Source organism: Muntiacus reevesi, chromosome 12 (assembly GCF_963930625.1).
Source record: "Muntiacus reevesi chromosome 12, mMunRee1.1, whole genome shotgun sequence".
Classification (NCBI taxonomy): domain Eukaryota; kingdom Metazoa; phylum Chordata; class Mammalia; order Artiodactyla; family Cervidae; genus Muntiacus; species Muntiacus reevesi.
The window spans coordinates 63,231,481-63,252,103 of record NC_089260.1 but is presented as its reverse complement, the minus strand read 5'-3'; the positions used below and the strand labels follow the sequence as shown (position 1 = coordinate 63,252,103).

The following is a 20,623-nucleotide window of genomic DNA, read 5'->3' as shown; positions in this document are numbered from 1 at the left end:
AATATTACAGGACCAAGTGGACATTCCTGTGCAGACCCTTCTGGCAACCCAATGGACTGTAGCCCACCAGGCTCCTCCGTACATTGGAATTCTCCAGGCAAGAATACTGGAGTGGGTTGCCATGCCCTCCTCCAGGGGATCTTCCCGACCCAGGGATCAAACCCAGGTCTCCCGCACTGCTGGTGGATTCTTTACCATCTGAGCCACCCGGGAAGCTTGGCAAACTGCAACTAAGGTAATGATCTATATTTGGCCATGTTGAATTTTGAAATCCAAGTCTAGGCTTTTTGAAGATGGATGCCACTTCATACCTTATTGCCCTTTCTCTGCTCACTTAGTCTTAACACTTGCTGATTTTATATAGTACCATGGACTGAATAATATTTTCAAATAAGCTTTACTAGCTATAGATATCACTCCTCCAGTTACCTCATTATGAAGCCTCCACCCCATGGACAGAAAGGAGGGTGGTTGTCTTTGCAAAGGAAATTGCTAAGTCTGACTACCATAAACATATAGCTCTAGACCCAGAGAATAACAAACAAGTACTCATCCTCAGCCCTTTCCAGAGAGGCAACGAAATGACCATAACCACTACCGTGGTCTCAAAATGACTACTTGTCTTTATATAATGCCTGAAACTTTTCAAAGTTCTTTCAAAATCACTATTTTATTTGACTTTTACATCAAAGCTACAAAGTAAATAGGGTGAGCACTATCATTTCAGAGATGAAGAAATGGACACAGAATGCGTCCCACCTAAAGTCAGACAGCTTACCAGAGAGTTCAGGAAAACAACCAATCCTCAGTCTAAGACTCATCTCATTACACCAGACAGTGGAGCTATGAGCATTGAGTCCCCAAGTTTCTAAGTGCCTGGCACAGACTGGCATTTAGTAAACCCTGGCTGTCTTATTTCTCTCTGTTGTCATTTTCCCTGGGTCTAAAGCAGTATTTGGTGGGGAAGGAATAAACAATGGATGGATGGGAACTTTCCTGGCGGTCCAGTGGTTAAGACTCCACACTTCCACTGTAGGGGACATGAGTTCAACCCCTGGCCAGGGAACTAAGATCCTGTATGCTATGCTGCACGGCCAAAAATTCAAACAAACAAAAAATGGACGGATGAATAATAATAAATGGATGGAGGAGGAGTGGCTAAACTAAATGAAGGTTTAACTTATACTCAGCTATACAGGCAGCAGCTTTCATAAAGTTACATAAAACTGATATCACAAATGCTTTTCCAAAGCTTCTAAATTGCTTTTTTACAACTTCCTGACCTGATTAGCTTTAAACCAAAGTAGATGGTTTTCTCTGACCTATTTCAAAGCTAATCTTTAAATCCCTTGGCTACAAAATTGTAAAGATAAAATAAATATCTGCTCTGTGAAACGCATAATGGGTAAGGCAAGAAAAAAATCCACAAGTGAGAGTAACTGACTAAATTTCCAGAATTCAAGATAAAAACAAAGGAGTTCAGTGCAATGAATCTCCAACAAGAGTTTAGGTGCCATTATTTCAAAAGTTACTAAAGTCATAAACCCAATTACATGAAAAGAGTTCACAGCAGAACACAGCAGCCAAACTGAAAAACAGAAAAATAGATGCTTTCAGAAACAAAGAAGGCTTTATGATGTTGGATATAGACTACACTTGAGCACCTAATGCCATTTTCAGATAGATAACAAGAAGGGAAGCATTTCCAACCTATGAACTGGGTCACCCTTGCATGCCCTCCCCAGATAACAAGAGGTACAGCTTACATACACTTGGTCCACACAGTATCCAGTACAATGTGACTGTCAATCAATGTCAAACGATGGATTGGGATAACTACACAAAAAAACCGCAGGTAAGGACCTAATTCTGTCATGACTGTGGAGTGCTTCTTGTTGTTTAGTTGCTAAGTTGTGTCCGACTCTTGCAACCCCATGGACTACAGCTGGCCAGGCCCCTCTGTCCATAGGATTTCCCAGGCAAGGATACTGGAGAAGTTACCATTTCCTTCTCCAGGGATGGAACCCGGGTCTCCTGTACTGGCAGGCAGATTCTTTACCATTGAGCCATCTGCGAAGCCCATGAAGTACTTGGGTTGACACAGAAAACAGGTTTTTCTCCCCTTCTTCACTGAAATGTAAATATCAGGATTTCTTTGCCAGCTCTTTTGTCTGCACGCGTCCTTCAGCCTGCAGTACTCCTTGGGACACATGAAATGAGTGAGACCATTCACATATGGGCTAATACAGCCCTGCTCTGAAGTAGCATTATCTGTGTGGTATGGTATACTTGGCAGGAAAGAGTTAAACCATGTGAGAATAGTAAGGGGCTCTCCTAGATCCAAATTCTCATTTTATACAGGAAACTCCAGCCCAGAGAAGGGGAGTGAATTATCCCTGGTCTAGGATCCCGTAAGTGAGGGAGCCCACAGGACTGGAATCCAGATCTGCCGGGGATGCACAAAAACGCAGTCGTATATATATTGGTTGTTGTTCAGTCGTTATATATGTATGCATATATATTATATATTTATATAATATATATATGTGTGTCTGCGCTTAAGTGCTTAGTTCTGGCCAACTCTTTGCGACACTTTGGACTTCAATCTGCCAGATTTCCCAATCCATGGGAGGCAAAAAGATTATGGTTTGTTTACTTTGATTCACTGGGGCTAAATATAATATATAATATAGAGTATATGCACACATGCTAAGTTGCTTCAGTCATGTCCAACTCTTTGCGACCCTATGGACTGTAGCCCCCCCCAGGCTCCTCTGTCCATGGGATTTTCCAGGCAAGAATACTGGAGTGGGTTGCCATGCCCTTCTCCAGGGGATCTTCTCGACCCAGGGATCAAACCCGGGTTTCTTTATGTCTCCTGCCTTGGCAGGCTGGTTCTTTACCACTAGCACCACCTGGGAAGCCCTAGTATGTAACATATTATATATATATATATATATATATATATATATATATACATATTATATGGGCTTCCCTGAAGGCTCAGATGGTAAAGAATCTGTTTGCAATGTGGGAAGACCCAGCTTCAGTCCCTGGATCGGGAAGATCTCCTAGAGAAGGGAACAGCAACCCACTCCAGTAACCTTGCCTGGAGAATTCCACAGACAGAGGAGCCTGGCGGGCTGTAGTCCATGTGGCTGCAAAGAGTCAGATATGACTGAGCGACTAACATGACAACATAGCACACGTATGATATACTGTTACATTTGGTCCCAATGAATCAAAGTGAACAAACTGTGATCTTTCTGCCAGTGCTACTCTGTTGCAGCACTGCCACGCAGTTGACCCCATCTTTCACCTTCTCTTCCTGGTTCCATTCTGGAGCACACATTTGCACACTGGGCTCCCACCAGTGACTAGCCTAAGGAATGACTCTCCCAGGTGAAGTCACATTCAAGGGCCCACTCCCTTACACTACACGCTGACTCACCACAGAGACCTCCTCCTGTTTCTGGACTTGAAGCCTGAACTCGAGAGTATGATGCATTCCAACTCTGGCTCTGGTACAGACTTTGGCCTCTAGGAAGTCATTGAGTCTTTCTGGAACATTTTTAAATAAAATATTTATGGAGTAACTTTCATGGCAAGTATTATGTATCTGCCACCCAACTATGGTGTGATAATAACAACTAATTTTCTAAAAGTGACCAGTACTCTGGTAACTTTATGACCTCGCTGGATCCTCTTAACAAGCTCCCCCTCAAATGATGGTCCAATTATTCTTCCTGTTTCACAAATAAGGAAATCAAGGCTTGGTGAGTTCTCACATTATTTTTTCTATTTTCTGGGAGACGATCCTGAGACTTAAAGACAACTACCCAGAATCCACCTCACAGTAACTAGCTAATTGAGCGGCTCGGAAGCAGTCGAGACAGGATTTAAAGCCTTGTGGGGCTGATTCCAAAGACGATCCTTAGGAATGAGGTGGCTGAGAGCACCGCTGACAGAGAGCCCTCTGCTCTCAGCCGCCTTTGGGGACCACTTTAGCTGAAGAGAGTCACCTTGCCCAAGCTCATGCCCTCATCCTGGGGTGACTGGCATCCAATGGTTGGTCCACAAGGTATAAATGCCTGGCCCCACGTCCCCAACTCAGGATAGCTCTGAAGGGTCCTCCATTTTCAGAACTCCCTGCAGCTTCTGCTGAGGCCATGTCTTCCCAGTCTGACTTTTTCCTCTGCCCAGTCCTGCTTCCTTCCTCTCCCTTCCAGGGGTGCCAGGCCCCAGAGCACTCCCTGATGGACTTCTTCATCCTCATCTCCAACTCAGAGTTGGCCTCCCCCAAAACCTGACAGCAATATCCACATTCTCTTTACTGTGCTGCCTCAGTTGCTTCATCTCTAAAAGGGGAGGTTGGATTCAGAGAACCCAACCTAGGTTTAGGTCTAAGATTGCAGTTGGCACAGGTGAAAAAGGTTAGGAGTCAGAAGAATCTGATTTCTATGATTATCTCAGCCACTTACTAGCCACATGAGCTTGACTTCTGAGATTCCCACTTTCTAGACTATTAACTGGAATGACATGAACTACCTATCTTTCTATCAGAGTTGTTGAGAGCACCAGATTAAAAACTACAAAGCCCATAGTAGCATCTTCATGATATGGCTTCTCAGGTAGTGTGGTGGTAAAGAATCTGCTTGCCAATGCAAGAGATGCTAGAGAAAAGGGTTTGACCCCAGGGTTGGGAAGATCCCCTGGAGTAAGAGATGACAACCCACTCTAGGATTCTTGCTTCAAAAATTCCATGGACAGAGGAGCCTGGCGGTCTACAGTCCATGGGGTCACAAAGAGTCAAACACTGACTGCATTTTCATAATAGTATTATTACTGTTAAATTTGTGGAAGCTGCCTTAACAGGAGCAGACCAGCCAGCACTAAAATGCTGCTATCCTACAATTCTCTGGGGAGACCCAGCCAAGGTTCTTGGCACTCCAACCGCAAAGCCTGTGGCAACCCTGTCCAATCTGTATTCCTCCAGCCTCAAAGGACTATCCTTGACCCTCTGCCCCTTTATCTCCAACTGGAGGTTACTGCATGGATCACAAGTTCTTCTTCTTTTTACTTTTTATTGGAGTATAGTTGATTTACAATGGTGTGTTACTTTTAGGTGTATGGGAAAGTGAATCAGTTATACATACATCTATTTTTTAGATTTTTTTCCCATATAGGCCATTACAGAGTATTGAGTTTCCTGGGCTATACAGTAGGTCCTTATTATTTATTTTATATATAGTAGTATGTATATGTTAGTCCCAATCTCCCAATCTTCTCCCAAGAAGGCCTCATGCCTTCTTCATCACTTTTCAATTTTTTCCCATTTACTGGCATGAGTTCCTTGGGAATTTATCTATTTTCTGTCCCCCTAAAACAGAGGATGAGATGGTTGGATGGATTCACCACCTCAATGGACATGAGTTTCAGTAAACTCTGGGAGCTGGTGATGGACAGGGAGGCCTGGTGTGCTGCAATTCATGAGGTCGCAAAGAGTTGGACATGACCGAGCGACTGAACTGAACTGAAAACCACCATGAGCACCAGTACCAAACCTTCTCATGCCCCTGTGTTCTTCTCCAGTTACTTCTCATCCCTTCCCTGTACCATCTGTGCCTATTTTCTTACTTCTCATTGCTCTATCCACTGATTACTGGCTTTGCCCCGCCTGGTTAAAGTCATCATTGACTTCTCATTTATGCTCATCTTACTGGACTGGCTGATTACATTTGAAACACAAGATCACCTTATCCTTGAAGCTCTACTCATTTGGTTTCTGAGTCAACTCTTTCTTGGAACTTCTTGAATCTTTTGTGAGCTCCTTTTCCTTTCATCTTTTTTTTTTTTTTAATTGGCTATGCCATGTGGCATGTGGCATCTTGGTTCCCTGACCCGGGATTGAACCCATGCCTCCTGCAATGGAAGCATGGAGTCTTAACCACTGAACCATCAGGGAAGTCCCTTACCATCCTTTAAACCTCAAGGTACTCCTAGGGCTTCACCCCTGGAGCTCATCAGTTAATAATTTCTAGTACCACCTTTGTGACAGTGACTGCCAAATCTTTCTAGCTTGAATCTCCTCTAATTTTTGACTTGTATACTCTCCCTCACACTCTTCTTTGCACCCTTCGGTTGGCACTGGCACCTAGTCAGTCACCTTAGCATTCTCAGTCTTCCTCTGCTCCTTCTCTCCATAGTTCCTAAGTATTATCCTTTCTGCCTCCTAAATACGTCCTTATCTTTTAACCCCCTAAATATTTCTTGAATCCATTTTTCCTTTCCCACTCCAACCACTGTAGTATCAATTCAGGCTCTCACTGTCCTTTTCTATACTTCTTCCATGATCATCTAGCTGGTCTTCCTGCTCCAAGTTTTAAAACCCTTAAGTCTACTTTCTTCACAGTGGTACAAGGATCTGTCTAAAACACAAATCTAATTAGATTGCTCCAGTATTACTTAGGACAATAACAGAAACACCAAACTGTCTAGTCACAGTATGCCTTCACTGTTGGCCTGCCATGTTTCAATCTTGGCCCACCTCTCTGGCTACATCATCAGTGACCTCCTATCCCCAGCTTTATGCTGCAGTAACTATTAAGTGCTCATAACTCCCCATACTCAGCAGGCTGCTCTGTGCCTCCACTTCTGGTCACACAGTTGTCCCTTCCATCCAGAACACACCACTCTTTCCCCCTGACCTAGCTAACCCTTCCTCGCTCAAGACTCAGTTGACTCGCCATCTCCCTGAGGAGTCTTCCTTGATGGTGCAGGAAGGATTAGGCGTCTGTCTGTCCTCAGTGTGCCTGTGACAGTGCATGTTGCCATCACTGCAAATCTAAATTGCTTCAAAATTGCTAACCTCCTCGTTCTGATAAAAAAATCTTGGTGGCTTAACACATTAGTCACATATTTTGCTCACAAATCTTCAACCTGGGCAGGGCTTGGTGAGAAGGGCTTGTCTTTGCTCCACGCAGTGTCAGTCAGGGTAGCTCTCCTGACACTGGAGAAGCTACTCCCTCGATGGTTCATTCACAGAACTGACAAGCGGGTGTAGGCTGTTAGTTCCTCTCCAACCGGGGTGTTTGACTGGGGCCATTCAGACTTCTTCATGACATGGTAGCTGGGTTCCAGGAGTACGTGTTCCAAGCGACAGGAAGTGGAAGCTGCTAGGTTCTTAAGGTCTGAGTCCAGAAACTGATAGAGTTTCTGAGTAGAAATGGAATGTATGCACGCATGTGGGTTAAGCCTCTTCAGTCGTGTCTGACTCTTTGCGATCCCATAAACTGCAGCCTGCCAGGCTCTTCTGTCCATGGGATTTCCCAGACGAGGATACTGGAATGGGCTGCCATGTATCCAGGGAATCCTCCTGACCCAGGGATGGAACCCATGTCTTCTGTGGCCCCTCTATTGCAGGCGATTCTTTACTGCTGAGCCACTGGGAAAGCCCAGAAATGTAACAAACTTCTGCTATAATGTATGGTCACCCAGGCACAGGGCCCAGATTCAAGGGGAGGAGGGTTAGAGTCCTACCTTCTGATGAGAGGCGTGTCAGAGACTTTGGGGGGCCATGTTTTAAAACCACCATACTCTTCTATTGGATCATGAGTTTTTTGAGGAACTCAAGGTCATGCTATGTGTTTGCTGAACAAATTTATTCATTCCTGGACCAAACCACCATCATAGTACTTCACATTAACTTGCACCAAGGAGGCTGATTCCAGACAACCCAGTTATCAATTAGCAAGAGGATTAAGGCTCAAAGGAAATTAGCCTGAAAGGCTTACAGCATTTTAGAAGTTGGAGGGATTTATTATAAGCTAAACAAATTGCAGTCTTTCATTTTACCAAATCAAACCAAACAAAAAACCTGAGGTGCACAGATAAAAGAATACAGCAAAGACTCTATGTGGGTCAGTTACATAAAAAAGCAATTCATAATTTACTATATATGGGAAGTACATGCTATTTATTTGCTCACTTTCTTTCCTTTAGCAAGTCAGTTAACTAAACCTCAGAGTCTGAATGATGAGCATTGTTCATTTTCTTTCTTTTAAAGGGGAACACTATTTACTTTTGTGAGCTGGGTCCCATTTACAACTATCATTGTAATTCAATCATCTGATGATGCACTATGTGTCTGAGTAAAATGTTCTGTGGCACATCAGTGACTCAAATACTATGCACTGACATGCACCCAGCCATTAAATAGAACACGGGAGGATGCATAAGATCTCAGTTATGAGGAATCTTTAAACATGACTGACTCAAACACAAGTGTGAACAATAGAAGAATCTGAGTTTGAATCATTAAATTATCAAAGTCAAAGGAAATGAAATAATCTGACATTATAAGTTTCAAATTACAAACCTAAATCTAAAAGTTGAATTCTGAACAAATTTTTTAAAAAATCAGCTTGCTGAATACAGAGAGAAAACTGATTATAGCTTTAGAAACACACATTTAGACTTGAAAATATTTAATTTATTCTAGACTTTCTGAGGAGTTTTCAAAACATTAGATAATCTTATAGGAGAAGTTATAATGACTGTAAATACCCCCACCCTCCCAAATTGGTGGGGATTGTCAATTCACTGAACACACAGAAGCATTTTACCAAGAAAGTAAAATCAGTTTTCCCCTAGGGAATGAACTCCACCCACCCCCCCCACCTCAGAATTTTTTCCTGTGTGGCAGAATGCTGAGGAAAGGTAACTTCCTAAATAGTTTATAAATCAGACTGCCTATACAACTTCATTTTAAAGCTATCAGAAGGAAGGGCACAACACTAATTTAGCAATTCTCTAGTAAAGGTAAGTCACATGGGATGCTGGTTTCACTAGACAAACTAAGGTATATTTATAACATTATCTGCATTCCCTACCCAATGTTTATGCAGTGACTACGTCTTGCCCAATATAACAACTGAGAAAAAACAAGATCCTTAGTAACAGATCAGAGATAAACTGGAAAGAAAAAGAAAAAATCCAAAACTCTTGCAATCCATCTGAAACATACTGTAGGAATTTCCAAACATCCATCCAGAAAGCCTGCATCTTTATTGTTTACAGCAGGAAGAAAGACTGTCCCGAGGGGTTAATCATTACTACAGTACTTTAAGCAAGTATAAGCAAGACATTGGGCACAAAACGGTTTAGAATCTGTGTGTGCTCATGTGTGCATACTCAGTTGTGTCTGACTCTTTGTGACCCCATGGACTGTAGCCCACAAGGCTCCTCCATCCATGGGATTTTCCCAGCAAGAATACTGGAGAGGGCTGCCGCGCCCTCCTCCAGGGTATCTGCCTGACCCAGGGATCGAACCTCCGTCTCCTGCACCTCTTGCATTGCAGGTGGATTCTTTACACCTGAGCCACTGGAGAAGACCATTCAGAATCTGTGTACACCTGCTAATTCAGATTCCCTAATAGATAATAGTTCAACATCCTTCAAGACAAGACAACATGGAGTTCACATAAGCTTAAATAATTTTCCAACATATTTGCCTATTTCAGATAGGACCTAGCTTAAAGAGACATGGCATTACCCTGGGGTGCAAAGGGAAGGACAGTTATTTCTTTGCAACCAGAAATAGCAATACAAAAACCCCCAGTAATAATAGCTACAGTTGACGGTCAGTCTACCAACTGCCAGGCACAATATTAGGTGCTATATGTGTACTTTTATTCCCCACCACAGTCTTTAGATATAAGTTCCACTTGTGAATCCTTGTATTACAGTAAAGAAAAGCAAGGCTCAAGGCAGTAAAGAGATCTGCTCAAGGGACAGGTGAGGGTGATCTGAACAGCCCTGCTCTGCTCCAGAACTTGAGTCCTGAACTTATGAACTGCTCATTCCACATGTAATTGTTCATTTAATTTAATTTAGGTACTGCTTACATAAACCATACAGGTGAAACGTGCTCTTATGATAAAATAATTTAGAAACAGATTCACACAACTGATTTCAAACCATTAACGACATTAAAATACAGCTGACCCTTGAATGACGTGGAGGTTAGGGGCACTGACCCCTTTACCCAGGTGAAAATCTGAGTATAAGTGGACCCATGTAGTTCAAAAATGTGTTGTTTGAGGGTCAACTGTGTTTCTTCAGTTATAAAATGCACCATTATTTTCCACACTAAGCAGAAAAAAAAAATTGCTGCCAGTTACAAGATGATAGTAAGATATATACCAATTTTAGAGATATTAAAACATGAAAATACTTGTTTTAAAAACTGAAGAGGGACTTCCCTAGTGGTCCAGGGCTTAAGTATCCACCTTCCAATGCAGGGGATGCAGGTTCAGTTCCTTGTTGGCGAACTAAGATCCCACATGCCATGTGGCAACTAAGCCTGAGCACCTCAACTAAAGAGAAGCCCAGACACAGCAACTAAAGGTCCCACGTGGACAACTAAGACCCAGCACAGCCAAATCAATGAATATACGTATATTGATGAAATACACACACTGATGAAATACAGTGTGTTTATTTTGCCCACTTGTTCCTATCTACCATCCCTTTCCAGTTTCATACATTAGCTTCTTTTTACTTACTTAATTGTTGGTGTTCCCAGAATTAGTTCTGGCCTCTTTTTTTGCTGTTTACTCTCTCCCCCTGAACAATCTCATCTATTTGCAAGGTTTCAACCACCACCTGGTAAGAATATTGTAGCTGTCTTTCCCCAGACCATATTTGCCATGGTTTACCTCCAAACTGATATTGTGTTAATCTCTTAAACTCAGTATGTTAAAAAGACAAACTCACTGTCCTTACCCAAAGCCTGCTTCTCCTTCCAGGGTCTGTCTGGTGGTGATGGCATCCTGGAGTATATACTGAAGAAAAGACTTTAGACTACACGTCCAAGTTCAAATTGCAAGCTTTGACACAGCCCTCTGTCAGACTTTTGTCAAATGATCTACTGTTATTCAAAAAGTCTGCTTCTTTATCTAAAAAGTGGGGCTAATAACTTTCAGATGGTAGTAAAGATTAACTCAGCTAATTTATGAAAATAACTATCACAGGTCTCATACATAATAGGCCCTCAATAAATGGTTGCTATTCAGCTCTTATTAGTTAATGAGACCCTCTTCTGCCTAGGAACCTAAGTTGAAAATTTGGAAATATCACTACTTCTGAGTTTTTATTCAAGGTCCACACCTACTCAGGCACCAAATGCTACTGATCCTCCTTAAAAAATATCATTTCTTTCATTGTGTGGAAATTTAACTTCCTTCTTTTTTTGCATTAGAATTTAAACATATTCAAGTCTCTCTCATTTAAAACACTATCTTCTACACAGATGGCTAACAAACACATGAAAAGATGCTCAACATCACTCATTATCAGAGAAATGCAAATCAAAACAACAATGAGGTACCATTACATGCCAGTCAGGATGGTTGCTATCCAAAAGTCTACAAGCAATAAATGCTGGAGAGGGTGTGGAGAAAAGGGAACCCTCTTACACTGTTGGTGGGAATGCAAACTAGTACAGCCGCTATGGAGAACAGTGTGGAGATTTCTTAAAAACTGGAATTAGAACTGCCATATGACCCAGCAATCCCACTTCTGGGCATACACACCGAGGAAACCAGATCTGAAAGAGACACATGTACCCCAATGTTCATCACAGCACTGTTTATAATAGCCAGGACATGGAAGCAACCTAGATGCCCATCAGCAGACGAATGGATAAGGAAGCTGTGGTACATATACACCATGGAATATTACTTAGCCATTAAAAAGAATTCATTTGAATCAGTTCTAATGAGATGGATGAAACTGGAGCCCATCATACAGAGTGAAGTAAGCCAGAAAGATAAAGACCAATACAGTATGCTAACGCATATATATATGGAATTTAGAAAGATGGTAATGATAACCCTATATGCAAAACAGAAAAAGAGACACAGATGTACAGAACAGAATTTTGGACTCTGTGGGAAAAGGTGAGGGTGGGATGTTTCGAGAGAACAGCATCAAAACATGTATATTATCTAGGGTGAAACAGATCACCAGTACAGGTTGGATGCATGAGACAGGGTGCTCGGGGCTGGTGCACTGGGATGACCCAGAGGGAGGAGATGGGGAGGGAGGTGGGAGAGGGGCTCAGGATGGGGAACACATGTAAATCCATGGCTGATTCATGTCAATGTATGACAAAAACCACTACAATATTGTAAAGTAATTAGCCTCCAACTAATAAAAATAAATGGAAAAATAAATAAATAAAACAATGTCTTCTTTTTGAGACTTGTGATACAATTTTCCACCGTCTCAAGTACCTCAGAAAAATTTAAGTTTACTTTTAGGAAAGATCTACATATTTCTTACTCACTTCTGGGCATTTTATATTATTATTGTGAATGGGTTATCTGCTTGATTATTGTGTCCCCCACCCCCCCATATACTTCCTTTTTAAAAATTCATGTATTTTTAATGTTTATATATTTGCTTATTTGGCCAAGCCCGGTTTTTCTTGCATCATTCAGGATCTTCCGTTGCGGCTCATGGTCTTCTCTCTAGTACTGTCAAGCGGGCTTAGTTGCCCCATGGGGTGTGGGATCTTAGTTCCCTGACCAGGTACTGAACCTGCGTCTTCTGCATTGGAAAGTGGATTTTAACTACTAGACCACCAAGGAAGCCCCGCATTATACTTTCTAATGGTATGGCCAGTACATAAGATAGCTTTTGACATTTGTATACTTTGTTTCATAGTTTACTGTCTTACTCCCTCATTAAATTTTTTAAAAATAGGTAACAGTATATTTTTACAAGAAAAACTTTGAACAAATATATAAATAAAAATTTAAATCACTTGCAGTTTCAATGTCAAAGACAACACTTTTAATAACTGAGGAATTTTTTTTTAGGTTCTTTTTCATATGGCATGTCAGAGATTTAAATCTATTTTATAAAAATGGGATCATACTGCACAAACATTTATTATAATATAGTGACAAGTGAAAGTCACTCAGTCGTGTCTGACTCTGCGACCCCATGGACTATACAGTCGATGAAATTCTCCAGGCAAGAATACTGAAGTGGGTAGGTTTTCCCTTCTCCCTGGGATCATCCCAACCCAGGGATTGAACCCAGGTCTTCTGCATTGCAGGTGGATTCTTTACCAGCTAAGCCACAAGGGAAGCCCAAGAATATTGGAATGGTTACCCTATCCCTTCTCCAGCAGATCTTCCCAACCCAGTAATCAAATTGGGGTCTCCTGCATTGCAGGCAGATTCTTTACCAACTGAGCTATGAGGGAAGCCCATTCATAAACATTTATAAACAACATTATTATCAACATAAGCCTCACTATTTAAAGATCAAGATTCAGATTGATTTAAAATATAAAAACTGATAAATGTTTGGAAGTAACGTGACAAACAAATGATAATCAGAAGAAATTATAGCTATAATAATTTCAGGTAAACCTGAATTCTTGAGAATAAGAATGAAACAAGTAAAACTGGGTTATTTTAAATGAATGACTGTTCACCTATAAGGAAATAATAGACTCATGCTATAAACATTTCAACAGCTATCAACTGAGATATACCATGTTTACTTTAAAAAAGAGAATGATAAAAAGAAATTCAAGAGTATTATAAGATTGCAGCATCTCAGTTTTCTGATTAGAGGACTAGAAAAATCTGAAAGGATGTAGAAGGCATGCTGTTTTTGGAAAATCCATTGTGAGCATCTTTACATGTCCATATCAACAGGCATACATTTAAAGTAGTTTTCCTCAATGTTTTTAAAAGTCCATGCCACCTTTAAATAAGCTTGAAAAAAATAAAACCACCTCAATCCTCCCTTTAATGCTTTAAACTATTTTTTTTTAATCCCAAACTTATAATATTAAAACAATGGCAGATTTTGGAGCAAAAAAAATTTTAATTGAAGTAGAACTGATCTATAACACTGTTAGTCGAAGGTGTACAACGCAGTGATTCACTATTTCTATACATTACAAAAGCATCACCGCACCAAGTCTAGTTACCATCTGTCACCATACAAAGTTATTACAGTATTATTGACTGTATTCCTTATGCTGTACATTTCATCCCCATGACTCATTTATTTTGTAAGTAGAAGTTTCTACCTCTTAATCTCCCTTACCTATTTCACTCATCCCCTCACACCCCAACCCTCTAGCAACCACCTGTTTGTTCTCTGTGTCTATGAGTCTGTTTCCGTTTAGTTATGTTTGTTCATTTGTTTTCTTTTCTAGATTCTACATATAAGTGAAATCACATGTATTTATCTTTTTCAGTCTGACTTATTTCACTTGGTCCATCTATGTTGTTGCAAATGGCAAGATTTCATTCTTTTTATGGCTAATAGTCCATTATATATGTGTTTATATATAATTTCTTTATTATTCATTCATTTATCTACCAATGGACACTTAGTTTGCTTTCATATCTTGGCTCTTGTAAAAAATGCTGCAATAAACATAGGGGTTTATGTATCTTTTCGAACTAGTGTTTTTGTTTTCTTCAGAAAAATACCCTGAAGTGGAACTGCTGGATTGTATGGTACTTTTATTTTCAACTTTATTAATAAACCTCCATACTGTTTTCCATAATAGTTGCACCAATTTACCTTCCCACCAACAGTGCACAGGCTTCCCTTTTCTCCACATCCTCACCAACCCTTATTATTTGTTGTCTTTTTGATATCAGCCATTCTGGCAGGTGTGAGGTGTTGTCTTGCTGTGGTTTTGATTTGCATTTCTCTGATGATTAGCAGTGATCATCTTTTCATGTGCCTCTTGGCCATCTGTATGTCTTTGGAAAAATGTATCCTCAGTCTCTGCCCATTTTATAATTGGTTTGGGTGTTTTTGATGTTGAGGGAAACAATTTTTTTGCTTAAAAGCTTTGATCAACATAAGCACTGAGTATTCTTGCTTGATGAAAACGTTTGCCTTCCAGCCTAAGTGGTGTACGAAACAAGAATTCAACGTGGGCCACGCTGATCAAACCGCTTTTTTAGTCACAGATGGAAAAAACCAGCCTTGTGGATGAAATGAGGGACATTCAAAGTCCACTAACTTGTTTTGGAGTCAACAGGGAAAAATTTTACTTAAAAATTCTTCAAAGTGATTTTTCTAGAAGTTATTTTGGCAACAGAATAAAACTTCAGCTCTAAACACTTGCCACGAGGGCCTTTCAGCAAAGACTGAATGCAGGTGAGAAAAGTATTCCTCACAAACTCTCAATGGATTTTCAGCTGTGAGTTGAAAAGCTATCATCCAAATTTATTCCTCACACAGATTAAGTTAAATTTATCCCTTCCCTGAGCCTTTTTTTTTTTTTGAGAAGTCCAGTAAGTCAGAAAATTAAGAGGCTTGGTACAACATAATGCTTAGCAAAGTGGACTCTGGCACTAGACTGAGTTGCAAAGCTGGTTCTGCCAATTATTAGCTGGGCGCCTGGGGCAAGCTACTAAGACTTCCTGTACCTCAGCAACCATATCTGCAAAATATGTAAAATACTATCTGTACCTATTTCAGATGACTGTTTTCAGCAGTATAGGAGATAGTACAGGTAAAGCATCAGAAAAACATCTAGCTTGCAAGAAGCACTTCAAAAACGTTCGTGAGCCTTATTAGTACAGCTGAACTTTGGCTGCAAACACTTAATGTATTAAGTACTGTAATGAAGTAGAGTCTCACCCCTTGAAGTTTTGGTTCTTTGTATATAAAACTTTCAAAAACATCTTCCAAATGTTATGCTTTGCTGAATGCTTGCAAGTTTGAAGCAGTTGCTTTTGTCTTTATTGCCTCAGAAACAGAGAGACATTATCCTTCAGTTCATAAATCTTTCCAAGTACTTTTCCTTTTGTCACGACTGAAAAGGTCTAACAGAATATGTTGTTGTTGTTTAGTCCCTAAGTTGTGTCCAACGCTTTTTTGAGTCCATGAACTGTAGCCTGCCAGGCTCCTCTGTCTATGGGATTTCCCAGGCAAGAATACCGGACTGGGTTGCCATTTCCTTCTTCAAGGGATCTTCCCAAACCAGGGATCAAACCCGCATCTCCTGCACTGGCAGGAAGGTTTAATGGATTTTCTAATGATAAATGGTACATTATTGAAACAAACCCAAATTATCATATGTACAACTCTTTCAATATGCTGGCAGATTTTATTTGCTAATATTTGACTTAAGATTACATAAGTGTAGATTTATATAAAGTGAAAGTGTTCTTAACTTTTAAGAAAAAGACAAAACATGGAATTTGGTCGTAAGTCATCCAAGTTTCCTAAAATAAACTAGGAAATGGTCCCTATTTTCCCAAGGTGTAAAACAGATTAGCTAACACAGAAAATATCCATTTTTTCAAGATCTGACAAAATTTAACAATTAATATGTGTAGCATTTTTGTGTTTGGGGAGGAAAGGACCTTTCTTTTAATCTTATTTTTGTAAATGTCATTCACAGTTTTGACCATTCTGAGTCCATTTTGGTTATTTTTGCTTTAAATCTACTTTTGGCCATTCCTTTTGCAGATTTAATTCATTGTTGTAATATTAAACATATTACTCTTTTCAAATCCATTAAAAAAAATTCCCTTCACATCTATGGGTACAAACCTCTCTCTTTTTTTTCTTTTAAAGGTGTGCCTCAGGATAATATTATGGTTAGATTAAAAAAAAAAATCAAATCCTTGTCTTTTAACAGAACAGTGTAGTCACTGTGTGGAAAGTTCAGGTTTAATTTAAACTGTATTCTGTTTTTTATGCTTCCAAAACTTCTGCTTTTCCCCTCATTCTTAGCAACTGATTAGGAAGTTATTCTTCCTATTTCTACTCAAGCACCACTTGATTTTACTTTCTTGATCCTGTTATTTCTTAATTAATGTCAATAAGAAAATAATATTAAAAAAAAAATTTCCTTGCACTCTTCCATCTTCCCTCTGCCTGCCAAACTACTGAAACATTTTGTAAGCGCAGATCCCCATTACTGTAAGTCTGTTTCAGTATCCTTTTTTGAGGACTCATTTATCATTAGTCTTATGAGTGAGTGAGTGAAGTTGCTCAGTCGTCTCCAACTCTTTGCGACCCCGTGGACTGTAGCCCGCCAGGCTCTTCTGTCCATGGAATTTTCCAGGCAAGAATACTGGAGTGGGTTGCCAGTTCCTTCTCCAGAGGATCTTCCCCACCCAGGGATCGAACCTGGGTCTCCCACATTGCGGGCAGACTCCTTATTGTCTGAGCCACCAGGGAAGTACTGTGACTTATGACTTACTACTATATTAACAATTCTTATTCACAATTAAATGCATACCACTTTAAAAAAAAAACCACCCTACTATCATTTCTTCCCCTTATCAGGTTCTTTATTCTTACTACTTTTTTGGCTCTCCCAAGTCTTCGCATAATTCCCCCCCGCCCCAGGGCAAACACATGACTGGGATACTTTGCAAGTCATTCACTGTCAATGATGATCTGCCCTTTCAAGATGCCTCAGCTGGCTGTAAAATTTGAGTGACAACCTTTTCCTGTTGATATCTAAAGTGATGCTCTGTTGCTTTTAGCATATAGTGCTACCACTTAGCTGGATACAAACTTATTCTCCTTCTTTCATATTGATGACAACTTCTCCCCCACTCCACTCTATGCCACCCCCACACATGATATTTAGATTCCCTTCAGCTAAAGTGGTGGTGAACCTGTGACATTTAATATGTAAGCTCAGGTTATCAGAGGCCTATCTGATAGGCCCTGAAGCTGACTGTTGCTGCCACACTGCGCCTCCTCCCTTCTGTTCCACTGGCTCCATCCTGGAACACACTTTACATTCTTCACATACTCCTGGCTTTCTCACCAGGTTCCTCTTCTTTCTCCATTGTTCTGCCAGGTCCAATCCTCACCCTTCCTCTTCTCTCATTCTATACACTCTTCCTGGGTAATCTATCTCATTCACTTTGGGGCTCCACCTGTCATCTCTATCAGTGGTTCTCAAGCTCCTCCCTGAATAATGTTTCTGCAGAAGCATTCTTCCATCAGTAGCATCTCTCATCAGACACAGCAATTCACAACTGCAGGGACATTCTGAAATCTCAGGAGGTACATTTATAACTTCAAGAAGCACTTGTCTGGGAACCTTTAGTTGGAGACACATGTTTGCTCCATCTGTGGAGGACAGCACCCACCATACACTGAGCTGTCCACTCCAGGGGCCTGGGGGTCACAACTACTAGACCTGAAGATACAGACGGTGTCTCTACAATTCACCACATCTCACAGAGTGTCTAACTCAAAGCAGCACAACAAGTATCTGCTGAAGGAATGAATTCAATCACTAGATACTGTGGTTTCCAATTCACACCCTTTCAACTCATCCTCTTTTCATTCGCACTGTCAGTTAATGTCATGATTACTGTCTACTGGCTACTAGTGAAGTCTCCCAACCTCAAGTACTGCTTCTCCCAACCCATTCTTCATGCCAGAGTCAGGTATCTTTTTCAGTTATAGATCAGTTCTTACCATCCCTCAACTTAACGTCCTTTAAAATCAAACCCAAATTTCTCAACAGATATATGTTTCTAATTCTCTTGACTTTGTACATAGCATTCCTTTTACTTAGAACAACTCAGGTATCAGTGTAAAGAGAATTTCTTGATGCCCCAAAGCTGAATTAAACACTCATCTCATGTGCTCCCTGAAGTACCCTGTACTTTTCCTACTACAGTACATATACTGTATTACAACCGTGTGTTTACTTGTCTGTCTCCTCAACTACACTATACATTTTGATAGGTGGGCCAATGTCCGTTTCACTGTACCTCAATGCCCTGCACAGTGCCTGGCACAGAGAAGGCATTTGATGAGTGTCTGGTGAATGAATATCACCAGTGACCATGGAAGTAGGTAACTCTGGAATTTCATTACAGGGACTCTGAAACCAGTGGAATCCGTAAATAAATACTAAGAGGCCATAAACACCATGAAATTGTACCCAACATTTTTTGAGAGTAGTTTCCAGACTGTGTGAAGAGTCAATAATCCTAAAAACTTAAAAAATATCCCTCTTGGAGTTTATTTGGTTAGAAAGAAACCTGCTAAAGTATATTAAAAATGAACAAAAACAAAACGTAGATACATAAGCACAACACACAGACACACTAACATACATACACAGAGACTGACTTAATTATATCAAGCCTTATGGTAAATCTTTTATTGGAAAGGGACAAGAATCAGAAAGTTAAGAGGGCTGTAGCAGGACTGAAGAAAACCAGACGATGCCAGAAAAAGAATTTAGAAAGATAGAACAGAGAATGAAAGGGAAATTCGGTCTCCTTTGTCATTTCATATAGGCTCCTTATGTAGCCAGCCTATGAAAGGTTAGGGCTTCATTACAAAGGAGGTCCAAGTCTGAAGATATCTGTATAGTTCTGAAAACTGCATCTTCAGCTTGCCATAATGCTGCCCAACTTCAGCATAATTCTGTCTCACCAGTCTAGCTGTCTTTTCAGTTCTGTCCAGTGAATCTCTGTCTCGACAGTGACCTTCGACAGAAGGAAAGAAAGAAAAAAGGCAGGCAGTGGCCTGGGCTCAGGAGGAAAGAGACAGGGAGAAGAGTAAGTCAAATGTGCATCACTTTTCAGGTAACCATCTTTCTCTGGGTCACTCTATTCCTCTGTCTTAGAGTAAACTTTATGTACTTCCATATTTGCAACAATCTTGACAAGATATCATGTACTTTGGTAAAGTAAGGAAATATACTTAAGTTCTGAAGAAATACAGGCAGTTTTGAGAGTTGTGCTTTTTTTTAAAAAAATAAATGTTGACCATGGTTAGCCTCTACTCACTAATTAAACATTTAATGAAACTAGGAAATATGATTTTTCTTTCTTTTTTGGCAGAGGGGAGGTTATTTCCATATAGCATGTAACATACTACATAGCCTGGTTTGCTTTAGAAGATGCTAACTTTTGTATCATAAGATCCTGTTACTGATTCACTAAAGTAGGACAAGTACTTCAGAGGTGGTGATAGGCTTGATTTTGAGTGTTTTAGTGCTACTCAGGCTAACTTCCACTATGGACGCCCTGTTGGGTCCTCAGTATAGCGACTTATCTTACTTACATTCAGGCTGTCTCTGGCTGTGAAACACATCTTGTTCATGTGGGAATGAAAAATGGACCCTTTCCTCATTATCATCATCTTTCATCCAAAGGAAATAAAAGCCAGAGGATGGTAAATCTGGTCAAAAAGTCTGAAAATTTTACTGACTGGTTAAGCAGCATCTAAATAATCAGGAATGGCCCACAAACCTATAAAGCAATTCATCCCATAGTATTCATTTAACATCAGTCTACAAGAATAACTCTGATACACAGAGACAGCAGTCTCATGAAATTTACATGTGCCTTATTTTGCGGAGGAACTCCACTGTATAAAGTTGACAAAATTGTGATTGTCAAAACAATAGCTTTAAAGAACCAAGTAAGTCTTAGAGATTCTGTATTTCTCTGTCCTATTTGAGATCTTGAGGTCTTAATCTACCAATAGAATATAGATTATTTTAAATCAAATTGATAACTGAGGATTGCTCTAGGTACCTTCTTGCTAAAATTATAGTGAAATGTAGCGATCG

The 20,623-nt window shown here is 40.3% G+C and overlaps 1 protein-coding gene across 8 annotated transcripts in view; it reads right to left on the bottom strand.

Annotated features, from left to right (window-relative positions):
• Positions 1–20,623, bottom strand: part of NSMCE2 (NSE2 (MMS21) homolog, SMC5-SMC6 complex SUMO ligase) — a 230,332-nt gene that overhangs the window by 90,702 nt on the left and 119,007 nt on the right. The gene's annotated exons all lie outside the window — the stretch shown is intronic.